The following is a 27,606-nucleotide window of genomic DNA, read 5'->3' as shown; positions in this document are numbered from 1 at the left end:
TGGTTTGCCGAGAATCATAAAATTACACTTAACTTGAAATACTGATGGAAAGAAAATTGTGCAACAGTGTCAGAGACGGTGCAAAGTTGATAAAAACAATAAAAAACACACTAAACTCTAAAATGCAGTGGGTATCGTAGGTAGAGTCTGAAATAATTTCCACTGAGATCTGCCTTTGACATACAGTGGATGTATACCTGAAATTCTATCTCACTGACATCTATGGGCTGCTTTGTTGCATTGTTAGACACAATTGTTAGCCAAATTTGTGTAATCCATTTCCATCAAATCACACAGAATAATAAACCCATTATGTAATTATGAACAAATTATCTGATGTTTTTGTAGATTCACCCAATATTTGGGGGTTTCCTCTAGATAATTAAAACAAAAAGTTCCATTAGGATAAGCAAAATTGGCACTCTGTGTGAATGTGTTTGAGTGAATGTGATATGCCACCTTTTAGACTGGTATCCCATTATGGTTGTATTTCTACCTTGTGCCCAGTGTTGTCAGGATAGACTTTGGATCCTCCATGACACTGACCTGAATGGTGTGATTGAAGATGATTTTATGAAGAAATAAATAACAAACTTTGTGGTGTTTTCACTCACCACTATCTTTTACTCATAATTTAAACAAGTGGATCTGTACAAAAAGGCTTATGGCTTGATCTGACTTAAAGATATTGACTAAAGCAGCAGACACACTGCATGTGAATGAAATCTGCTTGGAGAAAAAGTCACTTGGTATGCAAAAAAGATATTTGCTTCTGGTAGCGATTAATTTCCGCTGACTTTACTTCACGCTGAGTTCATCTAGACGAGACCTTTTTAACTCTATGAATCTGCCAGTTTTGGAAGGCACAGGCCAATAGAAAACAAGCACAGGGATGAGGTTACAATTTTCTGGATGACTTAACATGGAGATACTGCTAATTATCACCAATTCATTATGGCAAAAACTTTTTCTTTTCGTCAAACAACATAAGACTCACAAGCAACAAAACTAGTTATGTGGCTAGAGTTAGCTGAACCACAGTTTCATTTTGCCTCAAAAGGACAATTCATAACTGTCTGATTTTGTTTCTCATAGAATAAATTCACAAAGAAAAATCTAGACTGAATGCTGAATGCCATGCGGGATTGCAGTAAAGTAAAGCAAATCACTTCCTTTACCAGCAGCTGGGGGCAAGCCACTAAAGAACAACAAGTTCATTACTGGAGTTATAGAATAGATCTGTGAAGCAGAAGTTAAGGAATATTCATGGTTTTAAATCTTTTGTTTTGTGTTTTTAAAGTTAAGTTACAAATGTATTTATGGATTGTTCAACGTGTGATAGAATGTTGACTAAACTGAAAGTTAAACCAATATACATGTACCTTTTGCATGTTTATTTACTTATTTATTTATTTATTTATTTATTTGATATGATTCTAGTGGGCTACAAATGTCACATAATTATGTTTTCAGAGATGACAGCTATTACACTGCACAGTTCTTTCACTGATTTCATCATGTGGCTTTAAGGCAATTTAAAGCCAATGAAAGGATATCGTTAAACAGATTTTATAAGCCCAAAGTTCAAGGCATTAATAGAATACTAAGTCCATTGATAGTTGTATCTTTGAATAAATTGCTGACAGATGTTTATAGAGATTTTATGTGGTAGCCAAGCCAAACCACCATAGTCTAGTGGTTACCACATAAAACTTCATGACATAACATATGGCTTGATATGGACTGAATAGAATACAGAACAAACTTTGATCAAATACAGTGATGAAAATCCTTTCTGTGGTTATAGCATTTTCTAATTATGGCAAATGGGACATTGTTTATGATTCATACACTGAACAACAAAGGTCTGATATAGTATAATAATGTGTTTTGGAATGTGAAGGTATTTTTTAAAACATTCCACTTATGTTGTTATTATTAAGTGCTTGTTCATCATGCTGTTATGTTGATGAAGATACAGCCTTAACAACTGAACACCTTAAGCAATTAGGCATAATGCAGTGTGTTCAATTAGGAAAGAAACAAGTGAACAAGCCTCCAGCATATATTCACTGTTTACTGTTAGCATTACTGCTGATAATGTAAGGGTTAGCAAGTGGGTTAATCAAACTGTCATAGCGTAACAGTGTTCAGGCAATTAACCATAAGTAATTGTACCTAGATTGTTCTCCACAACTATGGGTACAGCTGTTTATCAGGTACTCATTGAAGAAGAAACCCAGCACTTCAGAAGAAAACATATAATTGCTAACAATAAGAAGCTAAAATATATTTTTTGAACACTACTAATTTATAGCACATTAAACTTGGACTTCAAATCAGATAATAGACAAGAACACTTGATATCTCCTTAACATTTAGCTACTAGTAAGCTTTTTAGATGACATTACTTCAGTTGAACAGATTTGGTGATAACACATTCTTCCCTAATCCATCCATCATAAAATAAACTTTTTCCAGTTTTGTATGCTTAAATAATACAAGTACTATGAAAATTAGATAAAATGAAACAATTAAGCAGCAATATGCCTAGGCTAATTACAGTGTACTGTAGCTTTCAACACATTTACAGTATATGTTAAAGACAGAGTGTGTTTTCAGTGGATATGAGATCTCACAGCATTTTTCCCAGGGTTCTCTCTGACATTTTTTTTAAAAGTAACAGTTACTTGTAAATATTACCTAGAAAAATGAATGTAGTTTTAACCTGAAAGTTAAATTACTGTCAATATATTCACCTTAATGTTTTTGGTGACAACAAACGCTACAGCTGACCAAACAATTTTTTTTTTATTTTATTATATTTTTTAAAGAATTATATGTACAGTGTAGATAACACGAGAATGTGATATCTGATGTGGTAAGAGCAACTTTGACACAATTAAAATGACACGGATACAATCATTTTCTGATGTGTAAAGAATGATTTGGGCTCTCAACTCTTAAGTTCTTCAAATATAGAATCATATGAACTAAAGAACCCCCTGAAGCACCCTTTTCATTTCATTAGCAACGTCTTCTCTGTGCATTACTGATTAAATTAAATTATTATTTAAATTGTTACACAATGCCAGTAAGCTCAGTCAGCATGGTGCTTAATTCTAAAATTACAACCACAACATTCTAGAAAAAAAAAACCCTACAAGGTATTTCTAAACTCATTGTAGATTATGTAAAAATAAATCTGAGTGCAAACTGATGTGGTTTCATTTGCCAGTAACTCCATGAATAACCTGATGAACCCTCTATTACTATGTAGCACTTGTTTTGAAGTTTACTGGATTTTGGTTCCTTATCATGCAAAGCCATCTTGGATCTTTTGTTCATTAAGCTTGTTTGCATGTTCTTACACATTGCAGCAAATACCTTAGAGAATCAGGCCCAGATGTGGGAACCGCCCATACCAGAGGTAGACGACGCGGGCTCTCAGCATGGTGCTGGCTCTGATTTCTCCCAAAATAAATATAGCCAATGTTCAGCATGTCAATTATTTTTCCCTTTGCAGCCAGAACTAACAGCACATGCTGCTAGCATTCAGCAATTACACCTCTCAAAATTAATGTCGTTATAAATACTGACAAGAAAAATAAAAATGTCTCTGATATGCTGAGTATGGTTTAATCGACTTATACCACAAGTTGCTTTGAAACCTGAAACTCTTAGGACAGAAATATATTTAAGCAGACAGCTCCGAGACAAAAATCAGGTTTGACAATCATGATTGTGGCTCTGCCACAAAGCAGAGCAAAAAATGTAGATCTAATAAATCATACAAGTGTGGAAACCAGATTCTGACATGCAGACATAGTGAGACATCACAGATAAGAGCAATGATTGAGCATGAAAAAATGGTGGTAAGGCACTGAAATGGCCATACAGCTGTTTGGCTTTAGGGTTATCAAATGGTAAGTGATGGCACAAGCAGTGTTGAATCTGTACCTAAGAGCAAATATGCTTTCTTTCCCATCCAGAGAGCCAAGATCACCAAAGCCTTAGAGAGAAACTGGCTAATAAGAAGAGTAAATGTTAGTCGAGATAATTTAAGTAAAAGAATAATAACTTCAACTTCATGAACTTTATTCCTCTTCTACATAGAGGACTTGCACAGAGTTGTGCACAGCTTATGTAATGCCTGGCCCTTTTTTATAGTTTTAGTCATGAATCAACAACTTTGTCAAAGATCCCATGCACTTTTTAGTGGGAACCTCATGTGCTGAGGTACGTCACACTTTCCTGCTGTGAAAATGACAAGATACAATGAGTTAAGCAACATTATGTCAACTTTATTATAAAGTTGAAGAGGGAGATGGTGAAGTAGCATGTAGAAAATTTTAGCAGCATTCACACACACATTAATGAGTTACAGCGTACTCAGGTACTGATATAGTCTGGGATGGAATCTGTCCACAATAATTGTATTTCATTTAAATAACAGTAATTTCCTCTCAAGCCTTTAGGAAGTCATTTAAGTTATTTTTTTCTTCTGAAGGTTACCTTGTGTAATTTCCTTTCTGTATCCTTAGAATCTGCAATTCTGGAGAGAAAGAAAAAAACAACAAACAAAAAATTCTCACAATATGTAAAATGATCCTTATTTTTTTTTTAGAAAAACCTTGAAAGGTTACAGCTGAAGAGGATTAAAGCTTGAGTCTGTCAGTGAGTGATATTAAATGCCATTTGTTTACAACTTTTTAAAACACAAAATGTCTTCAAAGTACCTCACTGGAAAATTTTTAGTTGGATATTGCTATGATTCACCGCACCATATTTTATGCATCACATATTTCATTTAGAGAGAGGGACTGCTATGGCAGCCACATTCTCTCTGCTTATGTCAAATACATCGGCAAAGTACCTCTCAGTCATCTAGCCTCAGCATCTTACACAGCTCAGTAGTTTTCCTACCTGCTATAAAAATGTAATTCAGAACAGATCTAAAATCTTTTTCTAAGCACTAAATAGGCAATATCATAAGTCTGTGAAAAGACATGAAACACCTACACTTTCACTACTTTTTTAACAATGTGAGCAAGTATTCAACTTAGCCACTAAATGCTTAATAGATAGCAGAGTGTGACATACACATGGGCTGTCCATTAAAATTCATCTAATTGGCAATTCCACTGATCTCTGCATGGACATCACAAGTGTGATCTTTTTTGTTTCAATGAATATACGGATGGACGGCAGGGAGGTCAAAGATGAGCACCTCTTGGTTGAGTTATCTGAGCTGGCCACATGCTGTTTATGTCAATCAGATTAACAATGGCTCACTCATTCGGTCATTTTAGGCAATGCAAGCCATTAGTGATGGAGTGTTAAAGGTCAAGACAGCAGGAATGTACAGGTGGTCAGAGAAATAGAAAAAGTGAATAAGAATGCCTGAATAAAATGCAAGGCTTATTGTTAGCATGACTTTTTTAAAGCCGAAAACACAGAGAAGTGCTGAAACATTTAGAAAGATAAATAGTTCTAGTAGTAGGTGTGGATCTAGAACATTAAAAAATGATGAAAAGTAAATGCTCATGGCGGTCTGTGAGCTGGAGAAATGCCAGCATCTTTTATTCTCTTCAAATGTTTGGCTCAAAAAATGCAGGTTAGTTCCAGTGTTGTGGCAAATCATGTGGGCAGCCATGCGACTAGCAGCCAGCCAGCAATATCCAACTGCCAGAAAATACATAAATTCTGCTTATTGTTCCATTTAACCCTTTCAAAGCAGGCTAAGCCCAGAGCCACTATATCCGCTTCAGCACAGCATTTATATAAAAAGCTACATGAAAGGTAGCCACAATCATCAAAATAATTATCACCATCATGAAAATCAACATTAACCTAATCACAACTAGTCATAGCATATATGAACGCTTGTAAAGAAAGCTCTCACATCATGATGCCTCTTATTTAATCAACCCAAATGTCTAATCAAAAGCCACACTCATAACCACATCATTTTCCAACAAAGATTGGGCCCAATTAAATCTGTTTCAACACGTTTATAGCATGGAGCCTTGTTTCTTGATTGTTTCTCAAAACAGTGGAATGCTGAATATATTGATATGTAGCCCACCCTAAGCTGTTTACTGTCTCACGAACATGAAATTAAATTGATTTTGACACGACTCAGTGGGTTCCTAAGCTGAGCCAGCACACAAGACATTACATATTCGGCATTATGGAACCCAGTATAACTGTCAATTAATACATTTAAGTGGAAATAAAAACAATATTTCATATCCCACAGAGTTGAGTGTAGGCATGTTTTGTTTAAGATGTTTTGACATTTGACAGTTACCAAGCAGCTGTAACAGCAATATCAGCATATCCAGTGTGTAATGTAATGCAGTAAAAGAATCGGTGATGTAGATTTTGTCCGTTATTATTGACATTTCTCACATTCATTCCCATGCTACCAAAGCTTACTTTAAGTTTCAAAATTGTAAGGTACTTTTACATGTTTTTTGCTAAAAAAAAAATGGTATTCTATAGTCAAGTAAAATAAATATGGCCTATTTGGTATATAAATGTATTTAGTCTGTGCAAGATTTGCCTAAAAGTGTTTTTAGATTGTTAAAGATATAGTAAATGAGCATATGAAGCTATTGGGTGCAAGTGTTGAGGATGCAGAAGAGAGGGATAGGTGGAGAGAGATGATTCTCTGTGGCCACCCCTGAAGGGAAAATCTGAAAGAAGAAGAAGGAAAAAGATTAAGGAACACTTTAAACAAACACTTTAAAGGCATAATAATAACCTCAAATGTTTTGTGTATAGTATAGTTTGTGAATGCCAGTAAAAGAATGAATACAAACTTGAAGTAACAAACCAATTAAGACTTTCTAGAAGTACTGCATAAGGAGGTCATTTGGTGGCTTTTGAGTATTTCCAGAATTCACTCTTTGGTGCAAATGTTATTTTGAAATAGTTAGACAAATACAAAGAAATTGAGCGAGTGATATGTAACAGATGGCGATAACTTAAACTAAAATAACCAGTGAAGCATAATACCTAAAAGTGCCTATGTTCTTGTATTTAGTTTCCCATCCTGAATTCTACATTTGGTGATCAGAAGTGTCAAACTCTTTACTGAATACTGGACATCTGGTTTAAGAGACTAGAACAATGGTAGCTATGATAGCTATAGCTACCAAGATGCCAACAGTGCATTCTCCAGAGTCGTACTAAATATTCATTAAACATAACATTAAAATATAATATATTGCTTACAGTTTAGAGGGGTTTGCTGTCAAGTGCAATATTGCTGGAATTACTCCAACCTCCAGCGTTACGTTTTGGCACAGCAAGTACTGAAGTCTGGGATGAAATGTGCTGAACAAACTGTTCGGCGCAGACGGAAATGCTCAGGAACTGTAGAGAAAATAAATATAATCCACTAGTTTGTGACACCTGACACATTTACCTGTCAACAGCCAGGAAAAGTGCAAAGTTTAGCTATTTTCCTTGTTCTCTCTTCTGCTTTAAACGGCAATCCTTGTCATTTCAGCCAAACCGCTGTAGGCTAAATATGTAAATGTGTTCATGGTAGTGACATCACAGTCATGAGGAATTCAAAACAGACTGTCCTTATGGCTCATTTTTTATATACGCATGACATGGTCTGAGGAAGAAAATGTTTTGAAACTTTTACATTCATCTAGTTTCATTTAAAAGGGCAAGACAAATCCGGTTTGAATACAAAGTTGTTTAGAACCCCCTTGCTGAAGAGCACCCAGAAGTTCTTCTGCTCATAGAGCTGGAGGGGTGTTATTTGTAGAATGGCTGGAAAAGAAAACAGGAATGTCAGAAAGGAGCAGGAAGGCGCAAAGGGCAAATTAGATGGTGATGTTTGACTTGGCTGTCTGTGTTGGAAATGGTAATAATAAGCAGCTTAAGAGGGTTCAAAGAGCTTGTTTTCTTCCATCAGCATGCCACTGTACCTGCCTGTCACCCACATTGCATACCTGCTTCATCAGTAGCCACAACCTGTTTTCTATTTTTCCTACATCTCTTGTCACTGTACTCTGTTCTGTCTTTCATCTCAGCTTACCATGCTCAGTTTACTCGGAAAGTGGCCTGGTACTCATTAAACACTGCTTGTGTACTCAAAAGCTTGTATGGAATTAGTGGTAGCAATGGTAATGATTATAATCCACAACATACATCCTTCTTCAGGCTTAAATCTGCTTTGCTACTACACATAAAAGATTGCTTTTACTCTCTCTCTCTGAAGCTAAATTCTAGCTTCTACTGTTCTACCACATAGGTTTTTGAGGAAATTAAGCCTGGTTAAATGAATATTGAGCCGTTACTGTGAGGGAGTTAATGTAGAGCATGTGGAAGACTTTGAACAAAGACAACAGTTGTACTGTACCAGCAGTACAATCATCAGTTTTTTTAAATGAGACAGCTCATTTCCTTTTTATTTATTTTTTTATTTTGTTTATTCATTTATTTCGGATCAGATATTGAATTGATATTTATATTTTTGGTTAATGTACAACATACAGTGGCATTCATGGTTTGTCAATGGATATGGCAGTCATTTTTTTTTTATTAATGTTAACTTAATTTAAATTTATTTTCGTAAATGTTGATAATTAATTATAAAATATACAGCATCAGCTGTTTATTAAAATACTTTAGAGTATACTGTAAATATGAGTTCCAGTCTGTATTTTATAAGCATGCAAACTTTGTCATTTGTTTACTTACTAGATTTTATTAGGGTGTCATCGCCACACTCACCTTAACAATAGTGGGCAATAAAGGCCCATGAAGAGAGAACAAGTTCATCTAGTTTTAAGGAAAGTGGTTTTAATTGCTGAGCACTTCACCATGTTTAATTGAGGACTCTATAAACTACCTGACTTTTAGAACAAATTGGTTATGCTTCACGACCCTCCGCATTATGATTTGCATTTCATTATAGGACACAGCCATCAAGAAGAGTCAGGTGAGCATAAAGTTGCTGGTAATGGACTTCAGACATAAGTGGAAAAGTTTTAAAAAGGCAAACAAGAAATGTGTGGATAGGCTTTGAATGCTGTAGTATAGAGGCAGCATTGACAGAAATATTCATTAACAGATTGCATGTTTCATTTTTTAAATAGTTTTCCATTTAGGTATTGTTGGGTTTAAATGCGCCGTTTGACACTATTGACTATGACAAGCTATTGATTAGTTTAGGATTTTCTTGAAAGGCAGCTACAAGTTTGTTAACATTAATGGAACTTCTTCAAAGATTTATAGCAATCATATGTTTAGTCATTACTGCCATGAGTTCCTTCGATGAAAACATTGCAATAGGCTGTGAAAACCGAACACTGGGAACAATAATAGCTTTCATACTAAGCACAGGACCACAAAAAAGTCATTCCCATGCGAATAGCCAAAAACACTGCTACAGGCAGCTATCTGACTGAAAAAGACAAGTGCTGTTAAAGCCTGATAAACAGCAATGAGTAACGATGTAACAGAGGAAATTGTACAGAAAAAAGTAAAGACATGTCTCTCTTTACAGTCAAATACAACAAATACTGTACAGCCGTAATATGATGTCCCACAAGGTTCTATTTTAGACCGTATATTGTTCTTTTTAGACCCTGTATTGTTTCTTGAATACAAATGGAAGACTCTAACTTTCTCCTGAGTAGTGATGAAACAGAAATACAAAATTTGTTATTAATTGTATGTGCAGTTAAGTGGTTTATTTAATTATAGAGTGTGACGATTATTTAGCTATAATGAATAAACTAGGTATAACACTAGACACAATTTTATCCTTTGATTCCTGTTGGACTATTTAAATATTTTGTCAGCTGCCCCACTGTCTTTTTAAATATACTTTAGTTCATTAGAATTCAGCAGACCTTAACCAGAATAACAATAAGTTAATCAACTCTATCTTTAAGTGCTACATTAATTATTGAGTCCTGTTTATGAAATAGTTTATATTTAGCTTAATCTTAATATTTAGTCTTCTTGTACACTGGCTGTTAATTCTGAGGCTCACTCTTAGCCCAGAGAGTGGAGGGGTCTTTTATCTTGCTTAATATGCATTATATTTGTTTTTATACATTCTTATTCTCAATAAATTAAAATTTAAAGTCAATTTAGAGATTGGTTTATTAATGTGCCTTACCATAAACATCATTAACACCTTATGTATATGTACGGCTCTTTGAAAGTTTGAACTCAAAATAAAAAAGAAATATATTAACATTAACCACTCAGTCCAACAATTACATGAGAGGAAAAAAGTATAAAAGATAAGTATTTTTTAGATAATCACTGCTCATAAATTCAGATAATAAAAACATAATACATTTAATTTAACCAATTTCTTTGATTCAATTGTAAATACTTAACAGAAAAAAAAAAACATGTGAGGAGACCACAGCATCCGCTCTGGGTTTACTGAGCCAGCAGGGTTAATGTCTGCTCAGATCTAGCTTTCAACACCTGCAAATGGACTCCCACTGAAGAGCAAAGTCAAAACATCTACATGTCTGTCTAAAATATCCACATCCCTTAAGTGAACAAATGTTAGAAACCCAGCAAGACGCTTGTCATCTTGTAAAATATAATTTAAAATTTTCATTGCCACCTTGAAGAAAAGATGCAAAGGTGCAGAGAAGAATGACAACTAATCACAGGTGATCAGTGTTCATTTCCTGCCTGTTGTGGCTGGCTAATGCAACACTGCAGTCAAAAGGGAATGACTAGTGTAATGTGTGGTGCAGAAAGAGCAAAATATGACTTAACATTACGAAAACCAAAAGTGAAGCATTTAAAGAAAAGGATATGTATTAGATATGTAGTATTTAGGTAAAATGCCTATTGTTGGATGGAAAAAACCATGGAGCTGCTGTAACTTGCTGCCACTAGCAGGGCACTGTCTTTTCAATTAATCAAGTAATTACTGAATCAATTAATGAATTCATTTTAAGACTGAATGATGTATAAAAGTAATTTGCTACAAGGTTTCCTTAGCTGTAAGGTTTTCTTAGGTGCAGTGTTATCTGTAATGTTGCAATGTTCCACTTACATACAGACAACAAAACTGCAGACAGGCTTGTTATCAGTAAAGCTGAGAAACATTCCCTGTGTAAATGATAAGAAATTGGAAGACTGTGTCATTTTAGCAAAAGTATATTCTCATGTGTACTTAGTGAGTCATGATTGAACATATACTCTGCTTTCCTTAGCTTTGGCAAGCCTAAAACCACATGATTGTAAATTCTGTAAATCTGTAATCACATTGCTTACATTAGTCAATCAAGTGCTCTAATTTAAACAGTGTCTCAATCCTCAGTCTCTAATTTGATGAACTAATGTGGTTTCATAGCTTTTACACTGGGTCTCATCAATCATTAAATAAATTAGTCACAGAAACACTGATAGAAACAGAAGCTTGGAATTAAAGTGTATTTTTATTGATGAATAGACCAACCAATGCTGCCATAGTTTATGTTGTATGTTGAACATTGTATGTTTAAGTCAACAGTTCACTTTGTACATTTAAATTTACATTTGCCACATTTAGTATTTATCCAGAATGATATAGCATTGCTTTGTAGTCTCCACATGTTAGTCGAAAGACCTACTTGTTCTTCCATCTAAACAAGCTTCTGATGACTTCAGTGTGTCAGAAAGGTCCTTCAGATGGGGTAGAGAGCTACAGTATAAAAGACATACAAGTGTTTAACTCTAATTGAGCTCATCCTTCATCATAATAGCATTCTATTCAATAATAGCAAAGTGGCCTTATTGTCATTTCAACCATATACAGCTGTACAGTACACAATGAAGTGAAACAAGGTCCTCCAGGACCATGGTGCTAGATAAAACATCACAATAGCACATGAGACTGTAGCACAGCTACACACATTGGTACATACACTACCAGTCAAAAGTTTGGACACACCTTTTAATTCAGTGTTTTTTGTTTAGGGATTTATTTTCTACATTCTAGAACAATACTGGAGATTTCAAAACTATGAAATAACACACATGGACTTAAGTAATCCATATGTAATGACAACAAAAACCAGTCAGTTGTTATTTTAAGACACGAAGGTCAGGTGTTCTGGAATAGTTCTTGCAAGAACAGTATTGTCAAGTGCATTTGCAAAACCTATCAAGCACCATGATGAAACTGGCTCACATGAAGACCATCCCAGTAAAGCAAGACCAAAACTTACCTCTGCTGCAGAGAAGTTCATTTAGAGTTACCAGCCTCAGAAATCACCAATTAACAGCACCTCAGATTAGAGCCGTTATGAAGACTTTACAGAGCATCAGTAGCAGACATATCTCAATATTAACTTTTCAAACGAGATTATTGTGTATTTCGGCCGCCTTCAGCATTGTTTTACAATGTAGAAAGAAATAAACATCAGGAAAGACCATGGAATTAGAAGGTGTGTCCAAACTTTTGACTGGTAGTGTATATAGGTATGTATATATATATATATATATATATATATATATATATATATATATATATATATATATATATATATATATATATATATATGTGTGTGTGTGTATGTATATTTATACACAGAAGTACAATGTGCATGTGTGGAAATGTGTACAAAAACCAGAAGACAGTAGGCACAATGAAGGACAGTGCAGCATGGATGAGTACAAAGTTCCAGTGTGGAATAAAGTACTAAAAGGTATTACAGTATAATAGTAAATGCTGTAAATGTGAACATAATATACAAGTTGGTAGCAAAATTACAAAAAGTTAATACAGTATAGTGGAACCTTGGCATACAAATTTAATTTGTTCTGGAAGTGAGTTCTTAGGGCATAAATTTGTATAGCAAAATAAATTTTCGCATAAGAAATAACGTAAATGCAGATAATACATTCTAGCCACCCAAAAATATTACCAATATTACCAATACGAAATGTCTGTAAACTGTATAGCTGCTTACAAAGAACTGACCCAAGCCAATTGTTCCATGTCAAGGGTGCTCACAGGAAATTGTGCCACCAAGCTAATAATAGAACAGACTACCCATGGCAACAAAAAAACGCAAGAAAAATCACTTAGCTTTTGAACGCAAGGCGAAGGCAACGTTGGTAACAAGGGTCGACTCTTTTCGAAACTGACTGAAAAAATGTTAAAATACTTAAACTTGCTTTGGTTGGCTTCGCTTGGCTTTCCACTGACGCAAACAAGTTTTGATTGGCTCCCAGATGTGCGCGCAACTTAGCTGGCATTCAGTTCGGTTTGTTCGTATGCCGAAAATGCTTCATATGCCGATACAGATTTCTTGAAAAATTTCATTTCTGAAGGCCAGTCGTATGTTCCACTGTATTTTGTTTGTGGTGTTTTAGCAGCAATAAAGAAAAGAAATGTGCAAAACTGTGAGTGTGGGTTGGTGCCAGTGCAGTCTGATAGGTTCAAATGCTTCAGAAGAGAGACCCTGATGATCTACTTAGCAGTCCTCATGATCTACTGTGGGGTCTTGTGATTTGATACAGTGCAATTTCCAAACCAAGCAGTGATGCAGCTGCTCATGATGCTCTTAAAAGTCCCTCTATAAAATTTTTGGGATGCTGCTGGGCTTTTTTTAGGCTGAGGTCCTCCACAAAATGGACAACAAGGAATTTGGAGCTCTTGACAATCTTCCTGGAGGATCTGCCGATTTTCAGCAGAGAATGGTGGCACTGTGCTCTTGTGAACAACCATATCTTTTGTTTTGTCCATGTATAGTGACAGGTTGTTTGCTAAGCATCAGGCCTTTAGCCACTGCACCTCCTCTCAGTATGCTTACTGTTTGCTTTTGCTGATGCGACCCACCCCAGTCGTGCCATTGGTGAACATTGTGATGTACATTGTGATGTGAATTAAGCTGCACATTGTGTCTTGAGACTGCAAAAAAAAAACAGTAGTGTAGTGAGCACACAGACTGTTGGAGATCAGGATTTCCAGTATCCAGTTGCAGAGGGATATGTTCAGACCCAGCAGGGTCAGCTTCCCAATCAGGTGCTGAGGAATGATTGTGTTGAATGATGAACTGACGTCTATGAGCAGCATTTGTGCATACATGTCCATTTGTCAGGTGGGTGAGGGCCAGATGGAAGGTGGTGGTGATTGCATCATCTGTTGAGCAGTTTGGATGATATGTGAACTGCAGGAGGTCCTGTGAGGGGATACGCCATGCAATGCACTTCATAATAATGGGAGTGAATGCACAGGATGGTAGTTGTTGAAGCAGGACACTGAAGACATCTTCAGCATAGGGACAATGATAGTGGCCTTGAAGCAAGTTGGAACAACGCTGCTCAGGGACATATTAAAGATGTCAGGGATAACATCTACCAGCTGGTTTGCACATCCTCTGAGCATTCTGCCAGGAAAGTTGTCTGGCCCAGCAGCTTTCCATGGGTTGACTTTAAGCTTTTTTTAAATAAATGGTTTCCTTATCCATCGTGATTCCGTGCAGTTGTCTTCAGGTAAGACTTCAGCAAAAAAAGAGCAACATCTGCATCTCCGTCATCTAATCTCAACTAAGCTAACACTAAAGTGTGTGATTTGCTGTTTACTAGAGTCACAATTTTGCTGTTTACTGCTCATCAACTTATTCAATTGATTCTCCTGCTGCACTTTTCTACTGAATTCCCCTACTGATGTGAGAGACTGTGGAAGCCTAACTCTTGTAGGAATTCAGTTCAGTCATCTCTCAGAAGCAGTAGTGAGAAAGTGTAATGAGCCCTTAAGGGTGCCATTTAGCTAAAGCCCTGTTAAAGAGTTGATAGTACAGCTACAATACACTTTTTTTCTTAAAGTTGCCAAGTGAAGAGGCAAGTCTTCAATTAAAGATAACCAGTGACTCAGCTGTTTAAAAAACTAGCAAAGAGAAGATTTTTGACTGATGTCTTGAGGGATGGTGGGTCAAGTTGAGCCGTACTTGTGGTTTGAAAGAACGTGAAAGAGAGTGATTATGGTAAAAAACAAAATTACAGCCATAACCAGCCTCAAGAATTGAAAGATTTTAGCTGCGCTCTTGCTGCAGTAACAACCCCATGCGAGATGAGTCTGAGTCTAGTTTAGGCATAAGACTTTCTCTTACCCACCCTATTTTTCCCTGCATCACCAACCTGGCTTCTTTTCACAGATGTACCATGAGCTCACAATGTTTCCTTTTTTCTCACAAAAACTATGCTGCAGCATAGCAATACCAGACACAACATAATGTAAATGTTTTTAGTGATACAACATAGTGATACTGGTTTCTGGTTTTATGAGCCTTGTAAGTCCCCTGGCACTGTGCCAGTGCTATCATGAACATACATTACATATAAACGGCTTTCCTTTAATATAGAATGGCCAACATGTTGTTGTTTAGTCACAGGTGTGGTTTAGTTAACTTAATTTCTGGAACAGTTTAGCTAATGTGAGTGAGAAACAGTAATACCCATTTTCCAGCTTAGAGTCAGTAATTATTAGGGGGAAAAGTACATCCATTCATCATTCATCTTCATTTACTACACTTTCCCTTTCAGGATGGATTGGATTGGTCAGGATGGTGGATTCTGTGTTTATCCCAGGAACACATAGCATTTCTTAAGAAAATTAACCTAGATTTTAAATTGATTAGAACAATTGTTTCTCTTTATTTACCCAGTAAAGTTAGATACATTACAAGTTCCTTTTATTTAACTTCCAGAACAACCACGTGGCCAACCCCCCACCCCCACACACACTTTCTGTACCTTCCAACAACGAAGCTGCATTTAACAGTTTAATATGATGATATATGTGTGAGAGGTTTTACTGTATTGTAGGAGGGGGCACTGAGGTAAACTTTGGCTTTCATAATGTTTGCTGCGTAATCCAAGGTTATGTGTAAAGCACTGTTAGTGGATTATTGTGGCAGGCTGTAAAAGAACACGGTGAGACAAGCTTCAAAAGGACTTCACCGGCAGCATTCTGGCATAAGCTTCAACAAGAGCGTGCTGTGAGCCAAGGGAGGCAGAGATGAAGGAGGCCTCACTCCTGTTCTTTAACTCCTACTCTTCTCCTGATGCTTATGAGAAAAAAACCCAGTGTCCTACTCCCCTCTGTGTTCCCTACCAACTTTATGGGGACATGGTATGACCCATTATATCAATCCCTATAGACTAGGCTTGCACCACTACTTATGTGTTTCAGCTTTTATTCTCTGCTTTATGTCTCCCTTGTTTGCTCTTTAGTTCTTTTAACACTGGTCTTTATGTTGTGTCAGCAAGGTTTAGATGTATGGATTTGTTCTTTAGTTATAGAAGGTTTTAAGACAGACCAGAAACTGGAGAGGAAGTAGTATAACTCTAATGGAGTAAAGGTAGTGCTGCTGAATAGTGTTGACTATCATTTGTAATATACACAATATACATACTTACTTATATTCCTCAAATATTTTTTCAGTGATAAATAACTGTCACTTTTATTTAAGAACAGTTGTTGATCAGGTGAAGAATATAACATGACAGGCCTTTCTGTCTTGAAAAAAATAACATAATGGTCTGGTGCAGCACTACACAATGTTTGTCAGGAACTGCTGGTCTGTTCTCTGCCAGGCCTGAGGAAGGCGCTGGCAGGTGAACCCGAGAAGCCTGCTTGTTCATGTGTCTTGTAATTACCTGTCTTATTGTTCTCTCCCCTGATTGTCTCACCTGTACCCAGTTTACCCTAATGTCTAGTCCAATAAATAGGGATCCTTTTGTGCCTGTCTTTGTCTGTGATTGTTTGCTGTTATTCGTTCCGTGGTTCCAGTCCGTCTATGATCCTGAGTTGATCTTGTTACCTGTTCCGTCTTTATTTTCCTTTTTTTAACCACGCCATGTCTCGTATCCTGTTCGTCTTCCCATGTCGTGTCTTCATGTGAATAAAAGCAGCGCTTTGCTGAGTCCTGTGTCTGGGTCTGCATTCAGCCGCGTGCTGGCGCGGACACGCGCACCACGGACAGCCGGGTTCGAGCCCCGCCTAGGGCAGGGATCCCAGCCGTGACAATGTTAATTTTAGCATGCCAAAGTTGTTTATTTTTCTATAACATGCCCCTGTGTTTTATTCCTCTTAAATCACAGCAATTTGCAAGAGCTAACCATTTTTGGTAAGGCCTTATTTTAAGAAATATTTATTAGGGGTTAGGACTTGATCTTTGTGTGGTAAAGCCCAAGTTACAGTTTTTTTTTACAAATTTCAAGTGGCTGTGAATTAGATTTATTTCACATGCAATTAATGCTTCACTGAGACTCGGCTACTGGTTAAATGTGTAGATTCAACATAGCATCAAGTGACCTCTGGTTTAGGTCTGTAAGAGCTATTCTATTGAACCTCGGTGCATATATATCACTCATGATCACTCATTACTCATGATGTTTTTATTATTATTATGATTATTATTATTATTGCTCTATAATGTGCCATACAGCATCTCACCTCTTCTGTGTCCCACTACAGTCCCCTGGTACTCATGGTACACTTGTATTGTAGAAACTATTGATGTCGTTAATGGCTAAAACACATGCACAAGTTTCTTTACATCTTGCACAAGTGCAGGCCTGAGTATGGCTTGCGTTCGTGTTCTCAAGAATCGTGGCATGGTTCCAGCGCAATCGAACCCACACCACCTCTTACTACAGCTAGTCTTGGGTTCAGTACCACATCGTGTTTCCTGATCTTCAGGACGGCTTTTACATTACCAATTTTTTATGCAAACCCTCTGTTTCTAACTAAACTGCAGTGTGAAAGCCCCCTGAGAATTCTCAACTAGTGTGGCTGTGTGTGTGTGTGTGTGTGTGTGTGTGTAATTGAGTTCAGGTGTGTGCAGTCAGAATGAGGGTGAACATGACGCGTGATAGTTCATGATGGTTGGGTGTTATAGTCCTGATGTGGAAAGTCCCCTCAGCAGCCGATCTTTATTTCCCTCTCTTAAAGTTAATAAGACAGCTTGTCATGTTAACAAGAAACTAGAAAGCACAAACTGCTTTGCCCTGGAGACATTCTGTGGTCTCAAACCTAAGAAATAGCTTTATCTTGAACACTTTACAAAGCATTAATGTTAAATAACTCTCTCCATGATTATAGCATATTATTTTATGGTTGAACATATTTGTTTATTATTAAATTAAGATTATGTGTAGAGTGTTTTAAGCCTTGCAGACAGCTCTACTGTCAGAGCTGCTATTATTTCTTATTAATCAGCACCTTCGGACCAATTCAATTTAAGTGTTGTGGTACGTAGTTGATTACATATTATCACAATCCTCTCATTACTTTTGAAAACAGTAGCACTTAATTCTAAAGCAGATGCACATAATTTCATTTTTTTTGGTACCGACATTGATCTTGAGGATGAATGTTTAAAATGGAGAGGGTTGGTTTGAATGACGTACATTGTGGTTTATTTCTGACATTTTAATGAAGAGGTATTTGCCCTTATAAACACCATGCACTTTGGATCTGAATTCCAAAAGCTGTTTCGGATTGACATTGTTTTATGAAATTTCTAAAGGTCCTGCTTGTGCCTGTTTCTGAAAGTTCTTCCACTGATTATGTTTAAAATGAGACTTGGAAGAAATTTTAAAGACTTTATTAAACCTCCACTGTAGACCAAGGCAGTGACTCGAGCAAACAGTTGGATTAATTGAATATTATATTTGTTTTTAGAAACCACCATGTCAACATCTGTGTAACCCAGAGCACCCTCTTTGTAAAACATTACACATTACATTTTGGATCTACTTAGAGGTGACTAACTTTACAAGCATCAAGCATGCAATTCGATAAATTACAGCATTGTTGTCCACTTCTATTGTTTGTTTTTTTAATATAAAACATTTCAGTAATGTGATTTGCCCTTTGGTCAGAGTATAAAATTTACTTCTTCTTCTTCTTCTTCTTCTTCTTCTTATTTAAACTGTGGGTGAAGTTTTATAAAGCGGTATTTAAGAAGACTTTATGCCAACCTAGTGCAAAGTGGATTGTGGTTGTGGCACATATATCATCAAATAAATTAGGAAAAAAAGAAATAATAAATCTATGCCAGGATAATCTTGGGCACTTGCACCTCTAAGTACATAACAAGTGCTGTGAGAACAAGACGGAGGTTTCGATTTGCTGAAGCATAAGCTGTTTGGGAGGAACAGAAAACCCGCAGCTCCAAAAGGATTGGAGCTGTTGACAAGGAACCAAATAACGTGGTCCAATAACTTTGTCCTTACAAGTGGACTCCAACAGACATCAATATTCTTCATTAAATGCATGGCTGCATTTAATGCAAGGCTTTTATCAGCAAATCATAGATACGATTGGCCAACAAATTATGGTGTACGTATTCTAATAAGCAATAAACATGTGCACTGGGAACAAAATCATTATGGAGCAACTTGATGATTTAATAAACTGTAGCAGTCACAATAAGTAGCACTTGCAAACAAACACTCCAACTCTCTTTATTTTTCATCTCTTAGAGTTGTCTTTGAACCTTCCTAATACTTTCTTCAAACTGTCAAACTGTGACACAAACTGATTCAAGCTTTTCCCATGTGGAAAAGTTGTGTTTAAAATGTGCCATTTTGTGGTCTATGCATAGCTGCATAAATGACATTTTAATATATGGTTTAGGTGTACATTTGATATTTTAGCAACGATAAATTCCTAAAAAAAAAAAAAAAAGCTGTCTTTTTTCCTCCATTACCTGGATCTAAGTGATCCATAATATGTGAAATGTTTCTCACTTTGTTTTGACCTCTTATCTGGCTTGAATGGCTTACCAGTAAAAACACATGAGGCAACTCTGCTCCATCTGACAAACACTATTGATATTGTTTCTCCTCATTTCACAGTGTGGTTACGAAAACGATCATGTTTCATTTTCTTCTTGCAAGATTTAAATCTGAAAATTTAAAAAGTTCCCTTTGGAGCGCAGATTTATTGTTTATTATTCAACATCCAGCTGCCAGGAAATACATAACATACCTGCATCAAGACACAGAGGATTTTACAGAGTTTTAGCCTTTCACTTAATTACACAAATAGTTATTGATTTTTCTTTTGTGGTTTGTAGGAATAGTTGAGAGGGGTTCACACACACACAGTTTTATATACATGTTTCATGAAAATAGTATTTCATTTTAAAAATGATTTGTTTTATGGGTGCTTTCTAACATCCAGGTAAACAGAGCCTGCACTTACAATGCAATTACTTCACATAAAGGTTTTGTGTTTAAACCCTTTTGAAATGTAAGGTGCAAGGTGACATGTCACTTCATTGCTCTTCATCTAGATATGCTGTAACTAGATCCACTATATACTATTTATATGAGGTACAATTTGCCAGAAAAGCTATCAGACGCTCTTGTCTAACACATCCCACAGACGCTTTGAGATGCTTTTTCAGATTGAGATCTGGGGAAGTTGGAGGCCATGTAAACACCTTAAACTATTTGTCATGTTTCTCAAACCTGAACAATTTTTGCAGTGTGGCAAGCAACTTTATCCAGCTGAAAGAGGCCACTGCCGTTAGGGAATACCACTGCCAGGAAGGGGTGTACTTGGTCTGCAACAGTGTTTAGGTAGGTGGTACGTGTCAAAGTAAAATCCACCGGGACTCAAGATTTTCCAGCAGAACATTGCCCAGAGCATCACACTGTCTCTGCCGACTTGCTTTCTTCCCATTATGCATCCTGGTGCCATCTATTCTATATATAAACTAGCACTATACACTAAGAATTATGCCAGAGGGGATTTCTGCCAGAAGGGAGAAAATGGTCATGCAACATTAACATGGATTGTGCTCATTTAAGTGTTTTCACCATCCAGTCCAGGCACATCATAAAGTTGTTTTACTGCCTACACTGACCTTGTAAAATCTCATTATACCATTAAATGTACATTAAGGACCTTTAATGATTACTGATCATTACTCATTACCTTAGTGAAGGACGCTGCAAACAGTAATTATTATGTGATTTGTTTTTGTTCACAAATATCCTCTATGGCAGTTAAGACAAAAATATCCTTTATAGCAAAAGTAGCTATGTTGGCCTGCTAGTACTGAGAACTTCATAAACAAAAAGACCAGTTTAGAAAAGCAAAGACTTTGGTTGCTACTTCTTGTCTTGGCCAAAATTTCTTTCTCCTGCTGTTTAGTTTGTGCAGAAGCATTATAAAAAGGGGGGTGGGGGTGGGCAGGGGGGATAGGTTCAACAACTGAGAAAGCCATCAAAAGACTCATTACTTTTGTTTCCATTAATTATATCCTCAAACACTTTCAGGATTCAGATAAATTCACTGGTTAGCTTTAGATTAGTGAAATAGTCTTTTCATGTAGGTGAAGCTTATTTAAATAATCACTGGAGATATGAATTACTTTGAATTAACTCAAATAAAATATTATATCAAGGAATGAACAAACAGCTCATTAAGCACCAGTTTCTCAAACAAATAAAGATAAACGTCTTTGGGGTCAGTGGGTTTTCTCTGTGTGTATACATGAGCTGTGTGAATATAATATTGGCAGTGTTAGTAACCTGTTTATGTTAATTAACTAGTGTGGGCCTCTCTGTCCCAGTACTGACTGGAAACTGGAAAAAGAATATGCTCATGTGCCAGCTGATTCTGGACAGTACAGTATAAGCATTGGCTAGTTTCGATGACCGTGCCTTTAATTCAATTCCATTTAATGACATTTTATTTGTATAGTAACAAATGAATACAATAAAGTCACAAAGTGTGTGCAAGGATATTCAGTATGAGCATCTTGTGCATATAGCATTCGGCACCTTTGGGGCTTTACAGCAGTGATTTTTTGGTATGTGTCTACAGTATCCAGGTGAGATTATCCAAGATTCAGCCTTGGGCATAAAGTGCTTTTTCCAAGTGTGAATTTTTGTATCCATGTGGGAGCATCCCCAACTGCAGAAGTCACATGTGCTGTCAGTCCTGGCTTTGGCTGTTTTAATGTGCAGAGGTTGGAGTGCTTACAGCTCAATTACTTTGATTTACTCATGTTTAATGCATGGTTAGTATATGTTATTTGTAGCCAGTTGGGGATTTCCAGGAGTTCTGAATATATTTAGTTTTAAAAATTTACATATATTTAGTACCCCCCACCACTAAATCTGTTATTGTATAATGGACAGTTCTTCTTTGTTTTCAGATATGTAACATTTTGTTTATTACTTGTGTACTACTAATTATTGAAGCTTCATAGGATTATGTAATTGTAGGAATAGGAAGCTATACTGACTTCTAAAAGTGTCAAAAAGAAACAGAGCCACAGACTATAAAAATGGCTAATATGTGAAATTTGCATACAAGAAGATATTTAATAAACAAAGTACATTGGTCATTCTTTAATAAATAACAAAGATGCTCTTACAAATACTGAGGTAATATATTTAGCCCAATTATACTCTCATTTCTAATTTAAAGTAAATTGTACAGGTAATTTTGTATTGTTTATAGCTGTTAGCACTCTAAGATATATTTGTTTCAACAACTAAAAATGTATTATTTTAAACATTGTTGATCAAAGACAGCATACAGAGAGCAGACTTTGTGTCGTACAAACACTAAACACATGCCAAGTATCCACACGCACCATTATGCTGTAAAAGAAAGCACATGAAGTCAGCCAAGACTGACAGAATATCAAAGCCATGGCTTACATGTAGTGTTACCACCATCATCCATCAGCCTGGAGCTAACACCACCTCCAGAAACAGAAATAAACTCACACTTGGATATGCTTTACTTGATACCTCCAGCATGTCCCACTGGATATTCTCAATGACACTTTCATTCAATGCCCAGATGTATTCAGGCAACTGTTTCTCTGTTTCTGTTGGGACATCTTTTCACTTCCCTTGAGAAGTACCTCACAGCTGACTAAAGGGACAGAGACAAATATGTAGAGCTCACCACACACCCAAACATATTACTCAGGTTACAAACCGTATTCACAGTGGAATACTCACCAGCTGTTGTTTCGTAAAGTAAAGACAGCAGCCACCAAAAAGTATCATGATGGAGACTGATATAATGTCACTTTGGCCATCTGTCTGGTTAATTGTCCATCATTTCCTTTCAGATGTCAGGTTGGCAACTGGGTCTCCAGGGCAGTATTGTTCTTAAAATAGCATGAAGTGGCATCATGAGTTCCTTCACCAATGTGCAGTTGCAAACTGTGTTTAATAATAATGATGGTAGTTGGTGTACTGGTTCTGTATTTGATGATATGGCTTAATGGCACTGCTTATATAAATCTACATAAAGCAGAGTATTTGACAGAGTCAGTGAAACCGCAGCTAATATATAACTTAAGTTGTGTGACAACAGCTTGGCTATTGATTTGTTTATTACATTCACTGGCTGTGAGTACTGTATTCTCTGCCTTCAGTTGGCCCACAGTGGACTCTGTGGGGAAGATAATTGCGTTGAACTGGACACATAGGGAAGGTTTCAAATATCTAAGCCTTCGACTCAGCCAGAGGAAAATACATTGAGCTCCAAAGGTGATGAAAGCTCTTCTCATAGTTACAGTGTCCATACATAAAGATCCTTGCTGCAATGTGAAAAACCAATTCTGCTAGCTGATGAATGATTAAAGGTGGCCATCAGATGAATTTAACTAATAGGTGAGTGCGAATTTTTCTTGGCATCAAAGATGAGCGGAACACATTTCATGAATGCATTTGCAATGAGATATGTCAGTATTGGATGGGGAAAAAATTTTGAAAATACTTTCATATGTAGCTGATGTGATTTTAGGACTGAGCTATTTTAGCCACAGATTCATTTCCAAAGGGGAAATCCATTTTTAATACCTAATTTAATCTTTTACACATTGTTAATTGGGCTGAAATGATGAATACTTCGCTGGAAGCATGTCAGAAAAAAAATATTCACTGGTTAACCAAAAAACAGCAAGGAAGTAGAAGCCCACTGAGTTAAACTGCTACTGCACTGAGAAGTGTTTCCACACTTGCCATTTGTCAATGTACAGTACGGAGGAACTAAGCAGCACTAGATAACAGACTCTGACAGTGTATGCACACATTCATTCAGGAATGTCAGTCTGTTTGGAATCAGTTAGAGTGCAATAAATAATTAATGCTATGTAAGATAGAAGAGACTAGATTTAGCCCAAGTGGGTAACACATGGTGGATTGCACACATAAAATAATTTAAAAGAAATGAAATGAAGCTTAAATAAAATGAATTAAGTGAATTAATGAGTCTCACTGATAAGCACAGTCAACAAATCAGCAACAGTAATAATGTCTTCTTAATCATTCTTTTATTACTTTTTTTCCCCATTATTAAGCTTGACGCCAGAGTGGTGCAACAAAATAGCATTTGTTCTATCATCCAGCAATTGTGAGTTCAAATCCCAACTATGCCCAAGCCATCCATGGCTAGGCATCTAAGAGAACAAAACTGGCCCTACTTTCTAGATGAAAGCGATGGCATAGTCTCTCTCCCCATCAATAACAGTGACACTAACAAATACATAAGAAAAGTTACCATGCTCTGTAATGGTGTAAATATAAAAAAGAAAGAAAACAGCATTGCCTTTTGATACAAGTTCATTATATGTACATGGTCACTAAAACCTGATCATAGTTGGCTTGGAAACAAGAATAAAATCTGAGTTAATTTAGCTAGAACAATGCATTTATGAACTGTAGAACAAAGAGTCTATTCAGCATCTCCTCATGTTTCATGTCCAGACTTAGCAGCAACTGAACTGATGTCATTCATAAGAATATTTTCTGAGTGTGTCGCTCTGACTCTGTGTGTGTGTGTGTGTGTGTGTGTGTATTTAAGTTCACCGGTTACACTGAGTCATGATCAGAAAATCATGATCAGATACACCTACATACACAGCTACAGTTTGACTACAGACTTTCTTTGTTTCATATAGCATAATAATGCGGTGAAGTAGATAGAGAGTAGAGCTTACAGGATAACATTACGAGAACTGCACTGTATGAGCCTAAAGCCAGACAGACACTACAGCATCTTTATCCTGTCTTCATGTTTCCTATTTTGTTGTATTTTTTGACAAAATTTTAACTAAAGGCATCTTGATATTGCCATGTTTTATATCTATATACAGGTCTAGAGTGAGGTTGTCTGAGATACAGCTGGATAACTGAGGCCACTGTGCTGATATTGCATATGTATATAGTAAAATCTGTATTACAGCTGGAGTAAAACAGGATTACTAAAAAGGAATGTACATTTTATCCTTTTCTGTCAACAACAAGTGCACAACCAGATCCTCCCTTTCTTGCTGACTTACCCTCATAATCTGATGTCATGCACTGTCATCACAGATGTGGTGGTTGGCTGCACATTAAATGTATAATTGCATAAATCAAGACCAGCTAATGGTTAGGACACCATTCAAGCTTGCAGTCTGTGACAAATATTGGCCTTAAGTGATGTTTATTTTACACCCATTCTTAATTATGCTGCTGGTTAATCGGCTGCATACTGCCATTTGATTGCCTCCTGAAAGTATAAGCTGTAGATGAGCTAGCTTGGTCAGAAAACAACACCAAACACTTTTAATCCTAAGAAAGAAATTAGATCCTTGCTACACTACTTGCATATTTAAATAAACCAAGCATGATTATTTAAGAGATGATTATTAGATATGCAATTTCTAGATATCTAATCAATAGATTTACTTAATTCAAAATCCTGACAATTATTGTTTAAGCGACTGAGTCAGATATGTTTGGCCTACACAACTCATTTATAGATAAGAACAAAACACCAATAAGAAGTAGCCCATGAGAAAATGTTAGTGAATGCTTCAGTATAAAACAGTGGAAAAGATCAAGTGTATAGAGTTTTGTATGGGTTAAATTAAGAAAGTTAAGAGATTAGTGACACCGCATAAAAATTAGAATTTAAACTTATATCTTGACCTCAGAGGCTCTGGATTGTATTTACAGCCAGGATCATTTACACAGATACCCTCTGTAACATGTCAGCCCTAAGAGACAGATATCTCATACAATGTCTGCCATAAAATACTACAGTGGAGTTCAGGAATTTATAGTTCATTTGAGGAATTATTTTACTTGGAGTGGAATATTCACTAATCATTTAGATGTTTATTAGATCTTTCTTTAGTGGCGTATGTTGAGTTTGAAATGGGCCAAGACCTCTTGTGATTATAAATGCTATTTCAGTCAAAGATGACATATATCTGTTTTGCTGTTTCCAAAACAACTGCAAAAACAGAATAGCGCATACAACCAATTTGCATTGGTCATCCAAAAGCCCAACTTAGTTAAGCATTTAACAATTGCAATACCACCAAATTTGAGTTATAGTCAAATTATAGCCATATAATGTTCTGCTGTGAAACATAAATGAAGAATGCTCATGTTTGACATGGTGGTAATGGATACAGGCAGAAATGAATTTCCATTATTTCTTCAAGGCCTTATACTGTAGCTCATCACTACATTAAGTATATATAAAGTGCACAATTTGGGAATGTTCTTCAATGACAGATTTCTGTTCTAGTACTTTTTTAAAAATGTTTGCAGGCTCCGCGCTCAGGCTGTATGATGACAAGTCCATATACGAGCTGGAATCTCTTCATTTTTTTTTTACACGGAGTGAGCTTCATTCAGTTTATAAGGCTAACAAAAAAAAGAATGATGATGGAATAGTTATACTCATGGAGTAATGATCATGGGTTCCAGCATGCTGTTAAAAACTCAGCAGACATGGTTCAGTTAACTTAGTTCTATAAAGATTGGATGTTTGGGTGCATAATGATCATTGTTGAGATTAATAATAAGGTTCTTGTCATTTGTTATCTGCCTCTGCCACACATTTATGAAGATGTCACTCTGTATATAGTGTATCATTTTACTGAAAGAAATGAGAGCTGAAGGGCCTTGGTTACAGTTGGGAAAGTTTAGCCAGGGGTTCTCAGTAGATGTAGTTATAAGTGAAAGGCCTGTACATAATTAAGCTCAGAATTCAGTGCTCATGGCCTTGGGAAGGCTGGACAACTGGCCACTGAGCCACATGAACCATGACCAATTGATTAAAAAGTATCTGCTTTTTTTCTAGAGCCAGTTGCACACATTATTTATTTATTTATTATTATTAGGTTGTCTTTTTTTTTTTTTTTTATCTCGCCCTTGTTTTGCAGTCCATGAAAATTGGAGCAAAATTTATAAAGCCTTCCAGGGAAAATGGGAAAAAATTGTCTCTCTTGCAAAGTTATATTTCAACATCTCACGTATGAGTGACAAATAAAAAGTTTCAGATCTATGAATAACAAAGGCGTACTGTAAGTGATGTGAAGTACTGTTGTATTTATGACTCACTCAGGCAGTAAACTTTGCTTTCACAGCTGCTTGCCCTGACAAGGAAAGGCATCAAAACTAAAGCGACAACTACCAGACGCAATATTAAGGCTTGGCAAATTAATGAATATATAAATATGTAGACTCAGCATTTTAGTCTTTGGATCAGACTAGATACCTGAAACGTAGTTACTGGTTGAAGTGAGTTAACAGATACTCTGTATAATTTTCTTTAATCTC

The 27,606-nt window shown here is 36.3% G+C and overlaps 1 protein-coding gene across 1 annotated transcript in view; it reads left to right on the top strand.

Moving 5' to 3' along the window:
- The window catches only part of LOC131355714 (collagen alpha-1(XXV) chain), a 145,873-nt gene that overhangs the window by 49,695 nt on the left and 68,572 nt on the right, over nucleotides 1-27,606 (top strand). The gene's annotated exons all lie outside the window — the stretch shown is intronic.

Source organism: Hemibagrus wyckioides, linkage group LG07 (assembly GCF_019097595.1).
Source record: "Hemibagrus wyckioides isolate EC202008001 linkage group LG07, SWU_Hwy_1.0, whole genome shotgun sequence".
In the NCBI taxonomy this organism is placed as follows: domain Eukaryota; kingdom Metazoa; phylum Chordata; class Actinopteri; order Siluriformes; family Bagridae; genus Hemibagrus; species Hemibagrus wyckioides.
Note: the sequence above shows the minus strand (reverse complement) of the source record. Positions and strands in the feature narration are given on the sequence as shown.